Source organism: Notamacropus eugenii, chromosome 2, assembly GCF_028372415.1.
Source record: "Notamacropus eugenii isolate mMacEug1 chromosome 2, mMacEug1.pri_v2, whole genome shotgun sequence".
In the NCBI taxonomy this organism is placed as follows: domain Eukaryota; kingdom Metazoa; phylum Chordata; class Mammalia; order Diprotodontia; family Macropodidae; genus Notamacropus; species Notamacropus eugenii.
Genome location: NC_092873.1, coordinates 261,615,491 through 261,635,232, shown reverse-complemented (window position 1 = coordinate 261,635,232; position 19,742 = coordinate 261,615,491). Strand labels below are relative to the sequence as shown.

The 19,742-nt window shown below is 38.1% G+C and overlaps 1 protein-coding gene across 1 annotated transcript in view; it reads left to right on the top strand.

The window, feature by feature from the left end:
• The window catches only part of RPS6KA2 (ribosomal protein S6 kinase A2), a 434,977-nt gene that overhangs the window by 154,372 nt on the left and 260,863 nt on the right, over positions 1-19,742 (top strand). The window lies entirely within an intron of this gene.

Genomic DNA, 19,742 nt, shown 5'->3' with positions numbered 1-19,742 from the left:
ATGTATGGATGGTGTGGTGGTGGCTGATGGAGCACCTGTGGTTTTTTGGTGTTAATTATGAGGCCAAAATCAGCACAGGCAGCAGAGAATTGATCCATACTTTGTTGCATCTCAGCTTCAGAGGCTGCATTGAGTGCACAATCATCTGCAAACAGAAAATCATGCACCAACACTCCCTCCACTTTGGTCTTGGCTTGTAACCTTTTCAAATTGAAGAACTCACCATCAGTATGGTAGTTGACCTTGATGCCATATTCATTCTCACTGAAAGCATTTGTCAACATGGCTGAACACAACATGCTAAAAAATATGGGAGCAAGCACATAGCCCTGTTTCACTCCATTGGTGACTGGGAAGTCACGAGAGCTTTGTCCATTATCCAGAACCCGAGCAAACATGCCATCATGAAATTGATGTACAATATTGATGGAACTTCTCCAGGCAACCAAATTTTGACATAATTTTCCATAAGCCTTCACGACTAACAGTGTCAAAAACCTTGGTCAGATCCATAAACATTGTGTACAGACCTCTGTTCTGCTCCTGGCATTTCTCCTGGAGTTGTTGGGCAGCAAACACCATATCGACTGTTCCTTGGCCTTTTCTGAAGCCACACTGGCTCTCAGGTATATGTCTATCTTCCAGGTGAAGGATCAGCCTATTAAGGAGGACTCTAGCAGGAATTTTGCCAGCAATGATTAAGAGAGAGATCCCCCTGTGATTGTCACAGGAAAATCTATTCCCTTTACCCTTATAGAGATGGACAGTGGAGATATCCTTGAACTGCTGGGGGACAACCTCCTCTTGCTATATAACCTGGAAAATTTCAGTCAGCTTTTGAATGAGCAATGGACCCCCTACCTTGTAACTCTCAGCTGGAATAGAATCAGCACCAGGTGCTTTACCACATGAAAGGAGCCTCGTAGCCGTCAAAACCTCTTCTTCAGTTGGAAATTCAGCTAAGGAGGGATTGACTTCAACCTGAGGTAAATAGTCAATGGGCTCAGCACTGATTCATGATAGTCTGTTGAGAACACTATGGAAGTGTTCAGCTCATCTCTCTAGGATCATGTCCTTATCACTAATCAACGTGGCTCCATCAGCACTGAGTAGTTGTGATGCACCATAGGTTTCTGGTACATAAATAGCTTTCAGGAATCATAAAAGTGCTTTGAATTGTTACTATCAGCATAACTGGACTAGACAGTCAATCAATAAGCTGCTTGTGGCTATATAGTGATTACTATATACCAGACTTTGTGCCAAGCTTTGGGAATACAAGTACGAGCAGAAAGGAAGAAAATTCTTTCCATTAAGGAACTTACATTCTAATGGAGGAAGATAACATATTTTTTCTTATAAAAGCTGAAAGAGGATGGGAAATGGTGGGGGAAGTCCAGAGTGCAGTCTGGAAAGGAATGAAGACATGGTGGGTCTAGGCATCTCTTTAAATAAGAGTTCTGGGAGGAGCTGTTCTAGTCAGAAGGAAAGGGGTGGAGGGAAGGTACTTCCAATGTGCAAATTCCAAGGCCATGAAGTCTCTGGAGGGGGCGGGGGCATGGCAGAGATATGAAGTATCCAAAGGGGAGCCATTGAAGATTTGAAAAATCTTATCTCTCTTTTGATAGCATCTCTTGAGTCTTGAAATAATCCCATAAAGGAGGTACCATAATCCCTGTTTTAAAGATGAGGAAAGTGGCATTCAGAGAGATTGTGATTTGTACATAGCTGAGAACTATCAGACGCATGACTGTAAACTCATTATGCTTTATACTTTAGCATGTTGCCTCCAACTGAGTATTAAGAGATAGCCGGTCTTAATAAACTTAGGATGTTGTTTGAATTTGGAGTCTGTTGCAGAATGTGGGTTCCTATGAATATTTGTTAAATCTAGAAATGTTTTAGAGGGTGGTAGGATTCTGTCAACATTTGAGTCTATGGACTAAAATCAAAGACACTGGGTTTTGAGATATCTAGGGATAAGGGACTCAAATTAGAGATAAGAGCCTCTTAAAGTCTCTTTCAGTTCGGCACAGATGTAATTATGGGTGAACAACAATTTGCAAGATGTCTCATGCATGGTTACTATCTCACAAAGGCTAAATAGCAAAGTTTGAATATTCCTGTATGAAATATGGATGCATACGTGTGAGGAAGAGACAGAGAAAACAAATGAGCCCCTGAGAGTGCTTGTGAGGTAGAATGTAAACTTGAGGGCAGGTTGTCCTGCTTTTGTATCATATCTTCAGAAATTAGCACAATGCAGTTCCCTGCAGATACGAAGGCATTTTAAGAAATGATTGTGGATTGATTTATTGTGGTGTTCAAGGGATAGACAAAATTAACTGCATTAAGTACACTTGTCTTAAGTAAGCTTCAGGTATTTGTCTATATGTGTGCGCATTTTCTGAAGTAAATCATGAATTCTTTGAAAGCAGAGACCATGACATATAGAGTCTTTCTACCTATGCCTTGTTGGTTGGTTGTTGTCCTTGTCTTGAAAGAGGACCAAAATGACATCACCATGATAAAGTGAAGTTTCAGTGTGTCTGACTGTGGCTAATCAGACCAATTCGAGCTCGGAATGCTCTACCACAGACTGGGCACAGATAGTCTGTGTGTGCATATTTGGGGTGCTTCCGCCAAATTTGCACATCCTATGTTTACTTTGTGCAGTTTCAATTCTGTTTTGCTCATAGAGCACAGCACATTTTCTGGTGTGGGCAGACCATGCTGAGCGATCCTGGGTCAGTGTCTCCCATGTCCCACAATCAAATCCAAAATTCTTGAGAGAGACCTTGAGAGTGTCCTTGTATCACTTCTTCTGACCACCATGTGATTGCTTGCCCCATGCAAGTTCTCCACAAAATAGTCCTTTTGGAAAGGGTACATTTTGCATTTGAACAAAGTGGCCAGCCTATCGGAGTTGTGCTTTCTGAAGCATAGTTTGAATGCTTGGCAGTTTAGTTTGAATATGCCCTGTAGTCCTTTTCAGGAAGGTAGTTAGTAGAAGTCTAATAAACATTGACTAGTTGAACGAGTACTGTTTGAAAAAAGGAACAATGTAAACAGTTGCCAAACTATAGGCCTTGAACATTTCACAGATTTTCAAAACTCATTTGTAGTCCTAATGTATTTGAACTTTCAACCCCAGTCCTATTTGGGATTTTGCTTTGTTGACCTGGGTTTGTCAGTTATTATTTGGCCAATCTGCAAAATTAAGCTCGCTATCTGTCTTATAAGGATAGAGCTGTGAGCCTGAAGTCAGGAAGACCTAAGTTCAAATCTGGTCTCAGACACATACTAGCTATGTGACCCTGAGCAAGTCACTTAATCCTGTTTGCCCCAATTTTTTCATCCATAAAATGAGCTGGAGAAGAAAATGGCAAACCACTCCAGTACCTTTGCCAAGAAAATCCCAAATGGGGTCACAGATGGAGTCACAAGGAGTCAAACACTACTAAAGACAACTCCACAACAATCTATCTTGTAAAGTAATAAATATGCTTATTTGACATTAATTTCCTTATAAAATGCAATTTTATAAAATTATAGATAACAGTTATAGTTTAATGTGATGAATATGTAGGTATGTTCTGTAATAACTCATATACCACCTTAAGGTTTCTAGAGTTCATACAATGAACCAATGAGGTAGGTATTATAAGTACTATTATCCCCATTTAACAAATGAGGAAACTGAGTCTGAGAAGAAAAGTGACTTAGCCAAGTCCATACTAGTTAAGTATCAAAGTTGGGATTCCACCCCTGGTCTCTTGATTCCAACACTATTTCTATTACCCCACACTCCCTCTAGGCATAACATGACATTTTAAAGTAAATTACCAATTTTCAGGGTTTGTGTTCTTAAGAATTATCCTATGTCATTTCACCAGATTTTCCTTTCATAAGTCAAAATGACCAACGAACTTGAAAGTGCTGTAACTCACTTTGCTGTTTGCAGAAAACTGCAATTTATCATTGAGAGCATGGAGGGGGAGGGGGGGAGGTGCAGCATTATAGCAGTTACTACCTAATGAACTGACACAGGATCTTTGCTCTTTGAGAAATCATCAAAATCCCCAGCTAGCCAGCAAGGGAAGGAAGTCCAAACACATTAATAACTGGAAGCAGTGATGTAACAGCCTGAGAGAAATGGTCACACTTAACTGGTTGCATATTGGCTCCCTGATGTAAGCTTTCTGAAATGATATAAAAAACTCAGGCTACACCATTGTGAATACAACATCTGTTCCCTCCTGCAGATTCTGGTGGCTTTTACAGTAGCTGATTAAATGTCCTTCCCAAACCTAGACATACAATGTCAGGTTACAGGCAAATCCCCTTAATTACCTCGGGTACTCCGGCGCTGAGCCCGGATTTGACTTCTTTTAGAAAAATAAGTCTAGCTGATCTTCTGGAGTTTAGTTTCATTGTATAATTCTGTCTCATGTCACTAAGTGCATTGCCTTACAGAAGTCAGCAGCAGGTATCTAGCTGGTTTGTCTATCTTCAGCACTGAGTATTTGAGATTTTTTTTTTTAAGCAGTGATGGTATTACTAGCTTTCAGTGAAATTAGAGTAGGATAGTCAAACACCTCTGTTTCCTCTGTATGGGAGCTCTTTCCATGGACATAGGTTGCTAATCATTTTATAACTTCCACTATTAGAGAGTTACCCAATTCACAAAGAGGCTAAGTGACTTGTTCACAGTCATACTATGAAGTTTGTAAGGCAAAATTTAAACTCAGGTCTTCCTAGCATCACATCAAGCACTCTCTGTCCAATGTTTCTTTTCAATGGAATCAGAGAAATAATAACAGCACTGGGGGAGGGGGGGTTGGGAAAAAATAGCACAAATACACAGTTATCCCTTCCACATCATGACTTTTCCCGTCATGGTTTCAATATATTCTGGGTTGGCATAAGAAATTTAATGAGAATTTTGGGGGAGTTTTGCGGAAGCCATGGATGGATGACACATGAAGAGCAGTAGACAACACAGAAAAAGTTTAGAAACTCAGAAAAGCATAAAATATATGTAGAATATTGCATAATATCAACATTTTATCTTTTTATATCATAATAATTGCGACTTCTCTGGTATGAAGGGAGGGTCAAAGATTTTTACACCGATTATCCAGATCACAGGGAAGGGTTGAGGGTGGGGGGCACCGTGCCCCTAACCTCCCCAATGTAGAAGGGATAACTGTACTATATCTTGCATTTGTTGGTGCTGAGACTCAAGTGATTTGTCCTGAAGGTCACTGAAGTAGTTAATTTTCACTAGCCAGAAATCAAACACAAATCTTCTGACTCTGCCACCTTTCTATTATACTATACTGCCTCTCTTATATTGAAAGGCAAATTTATGTTGTCATAATTTTATGCTGTTTCAATTAAGTTATAAATACTTCATAAAAAACAGTGTCTTCATTATATTTTTCCTGTATTTAGGTAGCATTCTAAAAAGGCATAGTTAATTAACATCTGCTTATTACCCAAGAAGAAGAAATCCAGAGTACAGAAGCAAATGTAATCTGCTTGTTTTTCCATCTCTCTGTATGTATGTATGTATGTAAGGTTTGGGGATCAAGTTGATATTATTATAAACCTTTGTAGAGTCATAGAGCATGATGTTGATAGCTAAAATGAACAAGAGGTGACAATAAATAGTTCAGTGTGAAGAAGGGTTAATTTGAGGCAGAAAGGTCTCTCTCTTCTTGCTTCAGGTATATGGGCAACACACACACACAGAGACATATGTCTGCCAGATGCATGAAATAGATTTTTTAAAATCACAGGATCAGTGGAAGGACCAGTTTATCATCTCTTATTGAGGAAGATGGCATCCCAATGAAAATAATTTGTACTATGCTGTCTTTAAATGCTTACATTTTCCAAGTACTAATTCAGTGTTTGGTGCCAAATTAGATTAGAGACCCTTTTAGGTTAGAGACTGTGATGTCATAACCCCTAGTCCCAGGGCCTGTTTTATGTGAAATGATTAATCAATTCTTATTAAATTTCACAAAGTTCTTCTTGCAATCCGAAGGAAAAATTCCACATTCATTTTGGTACCTCTTCTAGGACCTAAATAACCTGACAGAGAGGTGGCATGAAATGAGTAGAAAGTACATTGAATTTTCAAGAGAACTGGGCTCAAAGCCCAATTCTCTCATTTACTGTCTTTGTGTATGAACGTGTAACTTTTCTGAGCCTCATTTTCATTATCTGTAAAATGGGAGGTATCCATTGTTATGGATCCTATCTTACAGTTTATCATAAGTATTCAATGAATTAATGAATATGAAGCACCTTATATTCTATCACTGACAGAAAATTTTTTCTTTTATAGTACCTATAGCCTTCCTGTTACAATTTTAGCCTATTTCCTCTTTCCTGTTAAATTTCTTCTTTCCTTCCTTCCTTTCTGTGTTCCAGATACAGTTTCAGCCTCTAATAGGTGGGCTATAGATTTGGCCAAATTGTTAATTTATCTGGAGTTCAATTTAGCTCTCCATGTGATAATTCTAACTTGCTTCCCAGGATTTTACCTCACTAAGAGAGCCTTTTTCCCGTGGAAAAAATTTAACCAAGGATGTAGGGATTTCCTTACTCAGGCTTATCCAGGAAACTCATATATTCTCTCCTAAAGAATGTTAAGACCCTCTGTGAGGATGGATTGTTTCATTTTATTCTTCATATCTATAACTGGCACATCATAAATGCTTCATAAATTTTCTGTTTGCTTAAGAAACTTCCAAATGGTCAGTATCTTTGATGGACATTGCCAAACAGACTCTGATGCCTCTATCAAAGTAATGTTTTCTAAAACAAAGGGCAGTGATCTTTATTTTGCATTGATGGCAATATTAACTAACATTTGTATAGCACTTTAAGGTTTGCAAAGTATCTAACATCTTATCTGAAGAAAAGGATAATCTTGAATTGTGTTTGTGAAAGTTCAGCCACTCTGATGTCACCCTGCAGTTGGATTGTAGATAATTGTCATCCTTTCCTTTTACCTCACACAAGAATGAAGAATTTTTTAAAAGCCAGATCCTCCATTTGTCTTTTGAATCTCATCATTTCTTCACTAGAACATTGATTTCTACAATTTCTGTCTTCAGCTTCTTCAGTCTCTTCTCATCCATGAACTCCTTCATTTCTGCCTTCAAACATTCACAGATTTATCCTCTCTTGAAAAAAAATCAGCTGAGTGTTATCCGGACTGGCTGCTCTTTCATCTCCTCTCTTCCTCTCATTGCCAAACTCCATGTCCATGTGGTCTATACCAGCTGCTTCCTCTTCCTTTTCAGGCATCCCTTTCTTAACCCTTTGTAATCTGGTTTTTGTTCACTCTTTGTCTACTCAAATCAATGCTTGTGTGTGTGTGTGTGTGTGTGTGTGTGTGAGAGAGAGAGAGAGAGAGAGAGAGACAGAGACAGAGAGACAGACAGAGAGAGAGAGAGAGAGAGAGAGAGAGAGAGAGAGAGAGAGAGATTGTGACTGTCTTTCTTGTCACCAACAACTTCCTTCCTGTTACCAGATCTACTGGAATTTGCTCCATCTTCCTTGTCGTTAACCTCTATACAATTGATATTGTCAGTGGTCCTTCTCCTCTTAAAATTCCCTTGATTTTTATCATTCTAAACTAGCCAAGTTTTCCCCCTAACTCCAGCTCCCCACTTATTAATTCACTCCACAAATATGTTTGAAATTCAATGTTGTGCAGATGTGGTAGGATAAACAAAGAAGCATGATACATTATCCTAGCCTTCCAGAGGTATACAATGTAAATAAGGAAACAAGTTGAAAGTGAAAAATTTAACAGTAACACAAAGCAATGGAAGAGATGTGGGGATTCCTTTCCCCTGAATACCAACCAACCAACAAACAACTGCTTAATGACTTCTTACTGCATATAGTATAAAATACTAAGTACTTGTGTTGGCATTTAAGGCCGATCTGGCTCTAAGCTATCTTTCTAGTTTTATTTCATACTACTATTCACAATCTGCTTTTCTAGATAAATTGTATGACTAACTGTTCCTGATTTCCTCCATTTCTATGTGTTTACTCAGGCTGTACCCCATTCCCTCTAATCTCTGCTTATTAAAACTCTTTCTTCCTTTAGAACCCATCAGTTACCACTTTTCCTTATCCAGCTGAAGGGGATCTGACCCTCCTCAGTTTTTCTTAGAGCATTTTGATTCACCCCTTTGCCTTTATCACATTCTACTGGTGCATCTGTAGTTCCTGGATATGTGTTGTATCTCCTTATGAGTGTATAAGCTTCTTAAGAACAATAACTATGATTTCTTATCCTTTTATCTTTAAGCAAATAGAAGCTTATACTTAAGTGTAGTATTGCCTATACAAATTTGATGAATTAAATGAAGTAATGAATAAAGTGATGAATGAAGGTACAGATAAGTAGTAGGAATTTAGAGTTGGGAGAGATCATTTTGTGTTGAAATGGTCAAAGAAGGTTTTGTAGAGGAGGAGGTGGCCTTTGAGATGGTCTTTGTGAATCAACAGTATTGTCTTCTCCACTCCTAAGTAATCAGATCCTACATATCTTTTTTTTTCCTGCTTCTTTTTGGTCATTACTGTGTAACCTTGAACATTTACAAAAACTAATATACACACATTGCCTCATTGTCTAATCTCCCCATCTCTGCCGGTGGTATCACCATTTTTCCTGTTTCCCATACCAGAAATCTTGTAGTCATTCATCTCAGTCTCTTCCTTTCTTTTCCTTTATCTTCTGTAGGTGCTTCTGGTGAGGTATCTCCTCTTTTCCATTTTGGCTATGCCTACCCTAATACAGGCTCTTCACCTGCATCATAGTAACAGTTTCCTGGCCAATGCCCCTGACTTATCTCCCAGCCTCTGATCTATTCTGAATCTAACAATGAGATTAATCTTTGAAAATAGCACTTTCATCATTTTGTTTTTCTGCTCAGGAACTTATTTGTTGTTCAGTTGTTTGGTTATATCCCACTCTTTATGACCCCATGGACCCTACTGTCCATGGTGCTTTCTTGTCAAAGATTTGTCATTTCCTTCTGTGTGGATTAAGGCAAACAGGGGTTAAGTGACTTTCCCAGGGTCACACAGATAGTAAGTGTCTTAGGGTAAATTTGAACTCAGGTCTTTCCTGGCTACAGATTCAGCAGTTTATCTACTGAACCAACTAGCTGCCTCCTTAAGAGCCTATAGTGACTGCTAAATTATTTATTTCTTCTGCCTCACTTTCAAGGGCACTTGGATCCACTCTGCCTATCGTTTCTTGTTCCATTCTTCTTTTATAATATGAACTTCCCATTCAAATCATGCCAAACACTTCCCTTGTCTTTCCACATCCAGGCTTGTTCCTGCCTCTGTGCCTTTGTTTATTGATTTCTCCATTCCCTAGAAAGCTGTCCACCTACACACACACACACACACACACACACACACTCTCTCTCTCTCTCTCTCTCTCTCTCTCTCTCTCTCTCTCTCTCTCTCTCTCTCTCTCTCTCTCTCTCTTCTCTGGTAAACCAATCTTGACCACATTTCAAAGCTCTCCTCTCTTTTCTGAACAATCAAAGCCTGCAAGCACACAGTTTTCTATCTGACATAAGTGATAGAATTTTTAGTCTCTATTTGTTTCATGTATGCCAGGCTTGTCTCACTTACTAGCTTGTAAGCTCTTAACAGGCTTAACAGGAACCAGCATCTTTTCCTTTGATTGTCAGAGCACCTGCTACATTGCTGGTTACACAGTGAGTGTTCAATAAATATTTGTCGATGGATTGGCATGCACATCTTGTTTGAATTCCCTCCCCTCATCATTGCTTTTAAAATGCTTTATTTCCTTAAATCTGGGCAGTTTAATGAAATAGGGCATCCAGATGTAGACTCTAGGCAGAGGCTATAGTCCCAGTCCTATCATTAATTTGTTAATGTGAGCTTCCAAGATTTGTTTATTCCCATCTACATCTTACTGCTTTGAAAGCTGAACTATTCCCATCACATTGCCATGAGACACTATAAAGTCTTTTTTTTTTTTTTTGATGGATAACATTGTCTCAATACCCAGTGCATATTCACTAATGTGCATTTCTATTCCTCAGCATGGAAGGAGTCATTATTCTTGGCTGTGATTAGATCTATGGTTTGTTGACAGTAGTTGATTTCTATGATAGCTCATAGATCTAACCTTTCACATTCTAGTCTTTTGGGGAAAATAGAGGAATAAGAAGGGAGCCTGCTCAGGGGCATCAGTTATCTCAATCCTTATATCCAAATAAATGGGAGGGGGAAGATTCGGACAGCAGATGAATAAATAATAAATCACCGTCATGAATTTCTAAACAATTAAAATTTCATAATATAACACATTAGTCTGTAGTAATATAATTGGCATAAATCTTTATGAAAAATTTCTCTTATTTCATTGGGATTTTTAATAACATGTTTCTCTACTGTTTACTTCTATTAGTTATTTCAGAAATATTAGCAGTTTCTGAGTCATTATAGTTGGAGTGTCTCTTTTGCAAGCTGATAATGTATATGAAATCTCAAATACAAAATCCACTCCCTAAAACTGGAGTTCTCTTAGCCTTTGCTGTGATATGGATCTCTCTAGTACTTTGGTGTAGCCTATGAATCCTTTCTCAAAATAATATTTTTAAATGCACAAGATAAAATGCATGAGATTACTGCAGAAACCAGCTATATTGGAATTTTGCTGTTGTTTTGCAGCTGTTTTAGTCGTGTCCAACTCTCCATTATCTCATTTAGGGGTTTTCTTGATAAAGATACTGGAATGACTTGCCATTTCTTGCTCCAACTCATTTTACAAATGAAGAAACTGAGGCAAACAGGATTAAGTGTCTTACCCAAGGTCACATAGCTAGTAAGTGTCAGAGGCCACATTTGAACTCAGGTCTTCCTGACTCCAGGCCCTGATGCACAGGTGACAGTTTTTTTAAGACAATTTCATGAACTCTAGGTTAAGAATCTTTGCCCAAAAGTGAGCTTTATTTATTCACCTTATATACTTGAATTCTGCCTCTAAAGAGCTAGCTAACTGGCACAATAAAGAGAATGCTGGAGTCAGGAATATCTGAGTTCAAATATCACCTCAGGTATATCTAGCTATGTGACCCTGGACAAGTCCACTTCCACCTGCCGCAGTTTCCTTAACTGTAAAATGGAGATGAGAGCACCTGCCTCTCCGAAGGGTTGTTAAGATAAAATATTTGCAAATTCCTTTATAAATGCTATTGCTCTCTCACCAAATTTCTCCAAGTCTCTGGAACATTCTATACTTTGTCCACTAAGCTATAAAAGATTTTGAATTTGCTTTGATGGGTAAATTTCTCACCCCAACAAAATCACGGTACTTGTTGAATTGATGCATTTTGTGGGGAGGGGCTTGAGGTGATTTTATTGGTATATGAACCTTTCTGTATAAACACCTTCTACCAATATAGATGAGAAGTCCCTCTACCTTATAATTCAAGAGAGTTGTATGAAACAGAATTGTTCATGGTCACACTGCTAGTATGTGTCAGCTCAGAGATTGAACCTGTACACAATTCTTCCTGATTCCAAGGTTAATAACTCTAATCCATTTTGCCACCCTGACCTCCACTGTATACTTAAATAGAATTTTTTCCCTTTGTTTGCTGTATTTATTTTCTCATTGACATTGACTACTAATGGCATTTTAATTTATAGAAGGTGAATTCTTTAATAGCATTAATAAGCATACTGCCCTAATCATAATGCATTGGGCATATGGTCAATAATCCTAATAATGTATATATGATGAATGAATGAAAAAACATTTTATTAAGCACTTATTAGGTTCCAGAATTGTGTTAAGTGTCAAAAAAGAGAGTGTCTGCCTTTAAGGAGCATATATTCTAATAGGGAAAGACGATGTACTTGGGGGTGGGGGGTGGCCAGAGAAGGGTATTTTGATATGGAAAATCACAGGAATGGTAAAGGCAGTCACAGAACAATTGTTTGGTATGGCCTTTCCAGGAATGCTAATGTTGATTTGATCACAATTCCCCAGAGTTCAAGATAAGAAAGGAGAAGAGTGAAGGCACATGAGCTGGTGTTGAGCATGAAAATGATTGGAAAATAGCACACTGTGAATTCTCGCTAATCAGGAGAGTGAGAGCTGGAAGCTGGAGGACCATAGCATTATAGGAAGATGGCCAAAGAGCAGATAACTGAAGAATGTGAACAGATTCATCTCACAAACAGTTGAGAAGCAGTGGAGGAAAAGTCTCGTCCTACAGAGTGCTTGGCATGAGTCTTAGCTAAACCAGATCTTCCTTACAATATCTATCCTTACAATAAAACATGTGTTTGCTATTGTCATGGAAGCTACTCTGCACACAGTCAATTAGAGAAGAGATTCTGTGTTCACAGCAAAAGGATCCAGATGTTTCTGCTTGTGGATGACATTGTGCTGATTATATTAAGTCCACAAACACTAGAGGGCTTTCTTAATGGGATCTTCTTCAAAGAAATTGGCCCATGGGATGAATCCTTAGGGCCTTTCACAGCTGCTTATGTTAGGGATGAGGCTGCTGACAAATAGGGCTTTCAGGTTGTGGTAGTTGTTTAGTCACATACAATACTTCCTGACCCCGTATGGAGTTTTCTTGGTAAAGTTACTGGAGTGGTTTGCTATTTCCTTCTTTAGTGGCTGAAAGCAAATGAGATTAAGTGATTTGCCTAAGATCACACAGCTAGTGAATGTAGGAGGCCATATTTGAACTTGGATCTTCCTGACTCCAAGTCCAGCTCTCTATCCACCGAGCCACTGAGCTGACTCCAAGGCAAACAGAAATTAAGTGACTTGCCCAGGTCACCCTGCTAACAAGTGTTTGAGGCCACATTTGCACTCAGGTCTTCCTGATTCCAGACACAGTGCTTTATCCACTGAGTCATCTTATCCACATGCCTCAAATAGGACTTAGGCAGGTTAATCGTATTTCCCTTGACCATTTCATTTCCAAGTTCATAGCATATTTGAAGAAATACTGTAGGAGGGAAAAAAGAGAACAATAGGTCTTTAAACAAATAATCATGTGTTGAGTATATTATTGTGGGACTCCTTTTGTGTATGAATTTTACTAGATGGCCACTAAGACCCCATGCAACAGTCAGATCCTGGGGTTCCCTTCCTTTGTAGCTCCTGCACCCAGAGAGCGCTGGGAAATGACCAGCAGCTGTGTGGCATCCAGGAAGGACCCTGTGGGAAATTTGGAAATTGAATCACCTGTTAAGATCCACGAGAAAGTTAACTTCAATTCTACTTGACCTTCGAGTCCGAACATATCATCTGATTGCTTAGCATTTGCTAACTTCTCTTGTGACCTTACTCTAAAAGAAATTGTATAAACTCTACAATTACGTTGTGCTTTCTGACTATAAACTCCACCATTTGATTATTAAGATAACTTGAAAGAAAAGTTGGATTTATCTGCATTTTATTGATGAGCCTATTAAGGAAGAGTCACTGAATAACTCATGCAGTGAGACAAGCTATCAATTTGCATCCTTAAGTGTGGCATTTCTTTGTTTTGAGTTTTTTAAAAGTTGTTATTCATTCTTAAATCCTTAAAAGACAGATTCTTACAAGGGATCATGTAGCTCTTTGAAAGCTCCCAGAGCATTTTTGTATCTGCCTCACCATGAACCACATTTATCTGATATCCCTAGTCAAAGACTGAATGATGGCTATGAGATATGGCTAGGACTTTCTTGGGAAAAGGAAATGTATCTGATTACTGCTCTCCTTACTTCTCCTTTTCTCCCAGACCATTTTTTAAAAACCATGTCAGCTAAAGTTACATTTCTTAGGATTTTTCTATGCCTGTAAACACAGGGAAAGTATAAAAGCTTCTTCAAGTCCCTTTCTCTGTATCCTCTTGAGGCACAAATCTTTCTTGTGTTCAGCTTTCATAGTGCTAATACATCCTTATTTAGTGTCCTGGCTGTAGGTACAAGTCCTCTTCAGTTTCTGTCCTCATATGAATGTCAGAGGCACACGCATCTCATACCTCTCTGTGTACTTAACTCTTTTACCATCCGTCTGTTCCTGGTTCCTTGAATTCTTTCCCTTTGCGTCTGTAACAGTCTCTGTCCTTTTTCCTTTTCTTTGCATCCATTACTTGGACATAAGCTCTCTATTCTTATCACTCTCCTTCTTTGTATTCAATCTCCCTTTCCATCCAGTTACAGCTTTCTCTGTTCAGTACCTCTGGATCTCACTGTGACACTCTTTATTAATTCTCCCTCTTTATCTTCTGTCTTTGGTCTTTTAATTTGTCTCCTTCAGGAAGCCTTTCCCTTTAAGCATAACTATTTATTCCTATGTGCCTTTCCAAGCTCAGTAAATCTCCAGGCTTCTTTTCAAGCATCTGTACTTGACGAGGGTGCGTATATTTTTACTTAAATGATGGTGAAGGTGAGGGAATGTTCCTATAATTCAGAGAAACAGAGGTCGACAGTGTTTGTTTACCACATTGCTTTTCTCTGCCCCATCTACCTTGCTCTACTTTTCCTATCACATTATAATTCTACCATTTTCTCTATTTCTGTCAATTTGTGGAAAACAAAATCTTTCCAATAAGCAATAAGGTCTGTGGTTTCTTGAGTGTTTAGGTGACAACCAACAAAAAAAGAGCTATCAAAAAATTGTAATGCAAGCCTTTTTGGAGAAGGCAACCTTAAATTTGTGGATGATTCAAAATTGGAAGGATTCGCTAAGATTTTAGATGGTAGCATCAGGTTCCCAAAAGATCCTGACAGATGAGAACTTTGGGTTAAATCTAAATTTTTTCTAATGACAAATTTAAAATTTTTACACATAAGATAAAAAATGAATTAAAGTGTAATATGGCAAAAACATTGATAAAGTGATTTATCTGAAAGAGATCTGCAGATTGTATATACTCTGAGCTAATAGTGTGATATGGCAGCTAAAAAAAAGTTGATATGATCTTGGACTATATGAAGAAAGGCTAGTTCCTCTATCCCTTGCCTTCATCATATCACATCTGGAGTATTATGTTCAATTCCTATGCCAGTTTGGGAATGAGACTGATAAAACTGGAGAGTTTCCAGAAGAGGTCAAGGAGAAAAAAGGGCAAGAACTTTGAGTTTATGCCCTGTGAGGATTGGTTGAAAGAACTAGGAAGGCTTAAACTGGAGAAGAGTGGCCTAGAGGGGAGGGGAATTAAATTTATCCTCAATTATTTGAAAAGCTTTCACATAGAAGAGGGATTAACTTTTTCTACTTGGCCCTAGAAGGCAGACCAATGGGTGGAAGAGAGGCAAAGTTAAGTTTGGTGTCAGGAAGAACTTCCTAAGCAATTAGCATTGTCTGAAAATGGAATGTGCCACCTCGAGGTATTCGTTTTCCCTTCCTTGGACATCTTAAGTAGAAATTGAATGTCTTTTTGTTGAGTTTGGAGTATGGGTTATATTAGGTGGCCACTGAGAGCCCTTCCGATTCTAAAATGTTGTAATTTTGCAATTGTCTTCAGTCAAGAGGTCATGTTGTATAATACAGAGTACATTGGGTTCAGAATCAAAAGACCTGGATTTCAGTCACAGTTCTATTACTTACTGTCTGGGGGACCTTGGACGGGTAACTTAGCCTCTCTAAACCTCAGTTCTTCATCAATTAAAATGAGGCAATTAGACTAGATTGCCTATGAGGTCACTTCCAACTCTAAATCCCACAATCTTATGAATATAGGGGAAAGGACAATGGATTTAGATCAAAGAGAGAGTTGTTCAAACATTGTCTCAAGCATCTACTGTCTGTGTGATGATTGATAGGTTGTCTAAACTCATTTGTTTTCTTCACCTATAAAATGGTATCTATACCACATATGTGGTTGTGAGGTTCATTCTGTTTATGCAAAGCTCTTGGTGATTAAATATTATGTAAATACCAGTTAGTATTGTATCATCCATTGACCAAATCAGACAAAAGGACTGGTGAACTAGTCCAAGAAAGTGGCACCATGCCTAAGAGTAGATCTAATGTCTTGTAATTTCCTAGACAGCTTGTATTTGAAATAAATTCAATTAATTTGAGTGATTTATAACATCAATACAATGTGAAAGTTGACCAGATTTGGAGCAAGAGAACCTGAATTCAAATCCTGACTCTCATTTTCTACCTTTGTAAATTATTTAACCTTTCTGGGTTTCATCTTCCTCATGCGAAATATAGGTGGGTTGGATTGGATGACTTCTAAGGTCCTTTCCCACTCTAAATCTAGGACTTCTATACATCTAGATCTAGATCTAGATCTCTATACCCCATCATGAGGTTCACATTACCTTGCCTTTTTGTTTTGGGACAGAGTTAGGCTTAGAAAGAGTACACCTATAAAAAGTACAAGAATGTGAAAGGATCCTTGATTCCAAAGTATCAACTCTCAATTCCTTTTTTTCCACCCAATTTTGCCAATAAATCTATAAATAAATCTTTCTTTAGGGTCCTGAATAAATACATAGCTCCTAGGATCTGCTGTATAAGGTTTTAGTTAATAAAACTTAGCAGTCAACTAATTCAAAAAGAGAATCATCAAATGTCAAAGCTGGAAGTAATGCTCAAATAGCACTTGGTTTGTATCTTCTCATGCATTTGTTATGTATTCTTTCCCTTATGGGTATGTATTCTACCATGTCATTTCATAAATATGAAAATTAGAAAAAATATTTTAGCAGTTTCATGAAGGATGCATTGGAGAAAAGAAACAGTACATTGCAGTTACTTTTAATGGTAAGTGATGAACTAAAACCTCAGAGAAGTTATGTAATTTATGCAAGGTCACACAGCTTGCTAGTAGCAAAGATTGAAGTAGAAATCAATGATTTCAATTCCCAATCAAATACTCTTTCCAGTACTCCCTGCTAAATCTTTTGTTTAATTCCATGATGCATTAAAATATCTTCAGAAGCCTCCCATTAGGGTGATTTCCAAAGGGGAGTTCAGGAATTAGGCCCGGCAAGTGGGAGAGAGAATTATGACCAGACAAGTCTTTTGGATACCCCTCACTACATAGGACATCACCCAGATTACCTTTGCTCAAGGACAGCCCTGGCCATCTGTAAAGAACAATTTAAATCTATTTAAAGAACTTCATAGAACAAGGAAACTAGTACTTTCAAGTTTGTGTACATGTGTGTGCACCGTCCTCCTGGTAAAACCACTTCCTCTTTTGTTCATTGGGAAAATTATTGCTGGACTTACTAGTATGGTTGCTCTGTCTCACCAGATGAGGAATGATAAGATTACTCACGCTGTCTTCTGCCCAGCCTGTTTACTTAAGTGTGTTTCTCTGTGATTTCAGTCTTTACTCATCTATTCCAAGCTTAAATCCCAAGATGAAATCAGTTTTCTCCATTTATAGCATGTAGAGGTTTACTATTGCTAATTTTACTCGAGCTGTAAATTAGCCTATCGTGGTTTCAATTGACTTTCTAATCCTCCTTTGTGACACAAAGCTTTCACAAGCTTGAGGTTTTCAATACAGATCAGAAATATTTGGGCAGCACCAGGTGGTTGAGTGCAATTGACTAATTAGAAATCATATCTCCTTCCTCATTCATAATCATCAACTGCTATTGAATTATTCTCAGGTATGTGACATTTTACCAAGAACTATGGATACTTATGAAAGAGAAGACCTATATGGTGGACCAGGATATGTTTTGACAGTGATATGTGAAGCCAGAGGAGAGCAAGGGACATGCTTTTAAGTACTGACCTCTTGCCAAGGGGGAGGTCCATCTAAAGTCACTAAGATGTAAACTATGATGTAAGCTGCTGAGAGGCAGTAGACAAAAAGCATTGCCAAAATAGCCACCTTAAGATTCAGTAGACATAGAGGAGTGAGTTATCAGTGGGTTGGAATGGGAATTCCATGGCAGTTTAGCCTACATTGCAATTGATGTGGGGCTGCCTGTTCTCTCAATGCCTCACAGTAACTTTTTAGCATGCTCTGCCCACACAGTGCAGGGGCACTCTGATCTGCCCCTGAATTAACAACTCACACAATAAAGCCCTTGTCCTAGAGGATATGATAATCTCATTGGCCATAAGAGATGATCTCATAGGCGAAGCAATAGACATGTGCTCTTTTTAGGGTAGTGGAGAAATCGTGGTGGTAAAGATATTTAGATTCAAGTCTGCACTTTGAACCATAGTTCAGGAAGATTGGACCAAATCATTGTCTGTATTCATCTTTCTCTTTTTGAGACTCACGTATGGAGCTTAATTATTTCTTTTTCCTTTGTGGCAGTGGGTGTGAATTATCTGAAACAATGCTATATGATGTTAGCTTTAAATTATTTGTTTTATTTGGGGAGTTCAAAAATTAAACACACAGTTGTCATTCTAGTATTAACTCCCTAAATGAAATAGAGAAGCTTTGTGTGTATTTGAGGTTACTGTGTTCTAAGATAAACTTGTTCCCTTGAACTCAAGATGAGGCAGAATTGAGAATAATCTTTTGACTTTCCTTTTCCAATTCTGTTTTACTGAGCCAAGAATGTTCTTAGAAAACAAGCCTACAATACACTCCATCTTCCCGATCTGTTCATCTTCAATGGGATATCCACAGTGCCTGGAATTCTTTCCCTTCTTATCTCCACCTCCTAGCGTCCTTCAAGTCAGTTAAAATCTTGCCTTCTGCTCAGATATAGTTGTTTGCATATTGTGTCTCCTCCATTAGATTATGAACTCCTTGAAAACAGGGACTATTCCCCGCCCCCCCCCCACATTTTTTTTTTATACTCCCAGGGCTTAGCATAGCACTTGACACATAGTAGGTACTTAATAAATGCTTGCTGATTTAACTTCCTAAATGAAGACTAAAATGTACAATTTCCCTTTGATCACCCATGTTCCTGTTTCTTTTATGATACAAGACCCTGTTAGAAATCTTGGAATATCCCTCAATACCAGGGAATATGCAAACCCAGAATTTCCTGAATACGGTGTAAGTTTCATATATTTTGTATCTCACAGCAATTCTAATCCAAGGAAAGCAAACTTACAATGTTTGATCCCAAGTATATAAGAGAGAAAGAGATTAAGTCATACATAGATGTAACCCCCCAGTTGTCCTCCACGATCATTTCAAACTCCAACTCCTCCTGATCGTCTCAGTTGTTAACGTTCTCCATCCCAAATTATTATGTATTTACTATGTATCTATATAGCTACATCATCTATATCTATCTGCATTTACCATCTATGCATATATTATGTATGCACATATGCATGTATATATACATACAGTTTACTTCTGTGTATACATGTTCTTTTCCCTTTTGTAGAATATAAGATCTTTGAGGGCAGAGGTTGTTTCATTTTTGCCTTCATAGTCAGAACACTTAGCATGGTGCCTGACACCTAATTGACACTTAATAATTTCTTGTTGAATTGAATAGATTATTAATTTTCTGTGAAAAAGGAATCACTTCATCAAAAGCTCAGAAATCCTCATAATACTTGAGTCATTTTTTTAAAAATTAAGCTCATTTTTTATATGTGTGCATCAAGTTAGCATATGGATAGAGAACGGGCAAATTAATAGAGAAGCTATGAAGATTACTGATTTCTGACAGTGGTTAGGATGAAGGCTATTAGAAAAGCCATGTGTTTCCCTTTAAGGCAGATCATATATAGTCATGCT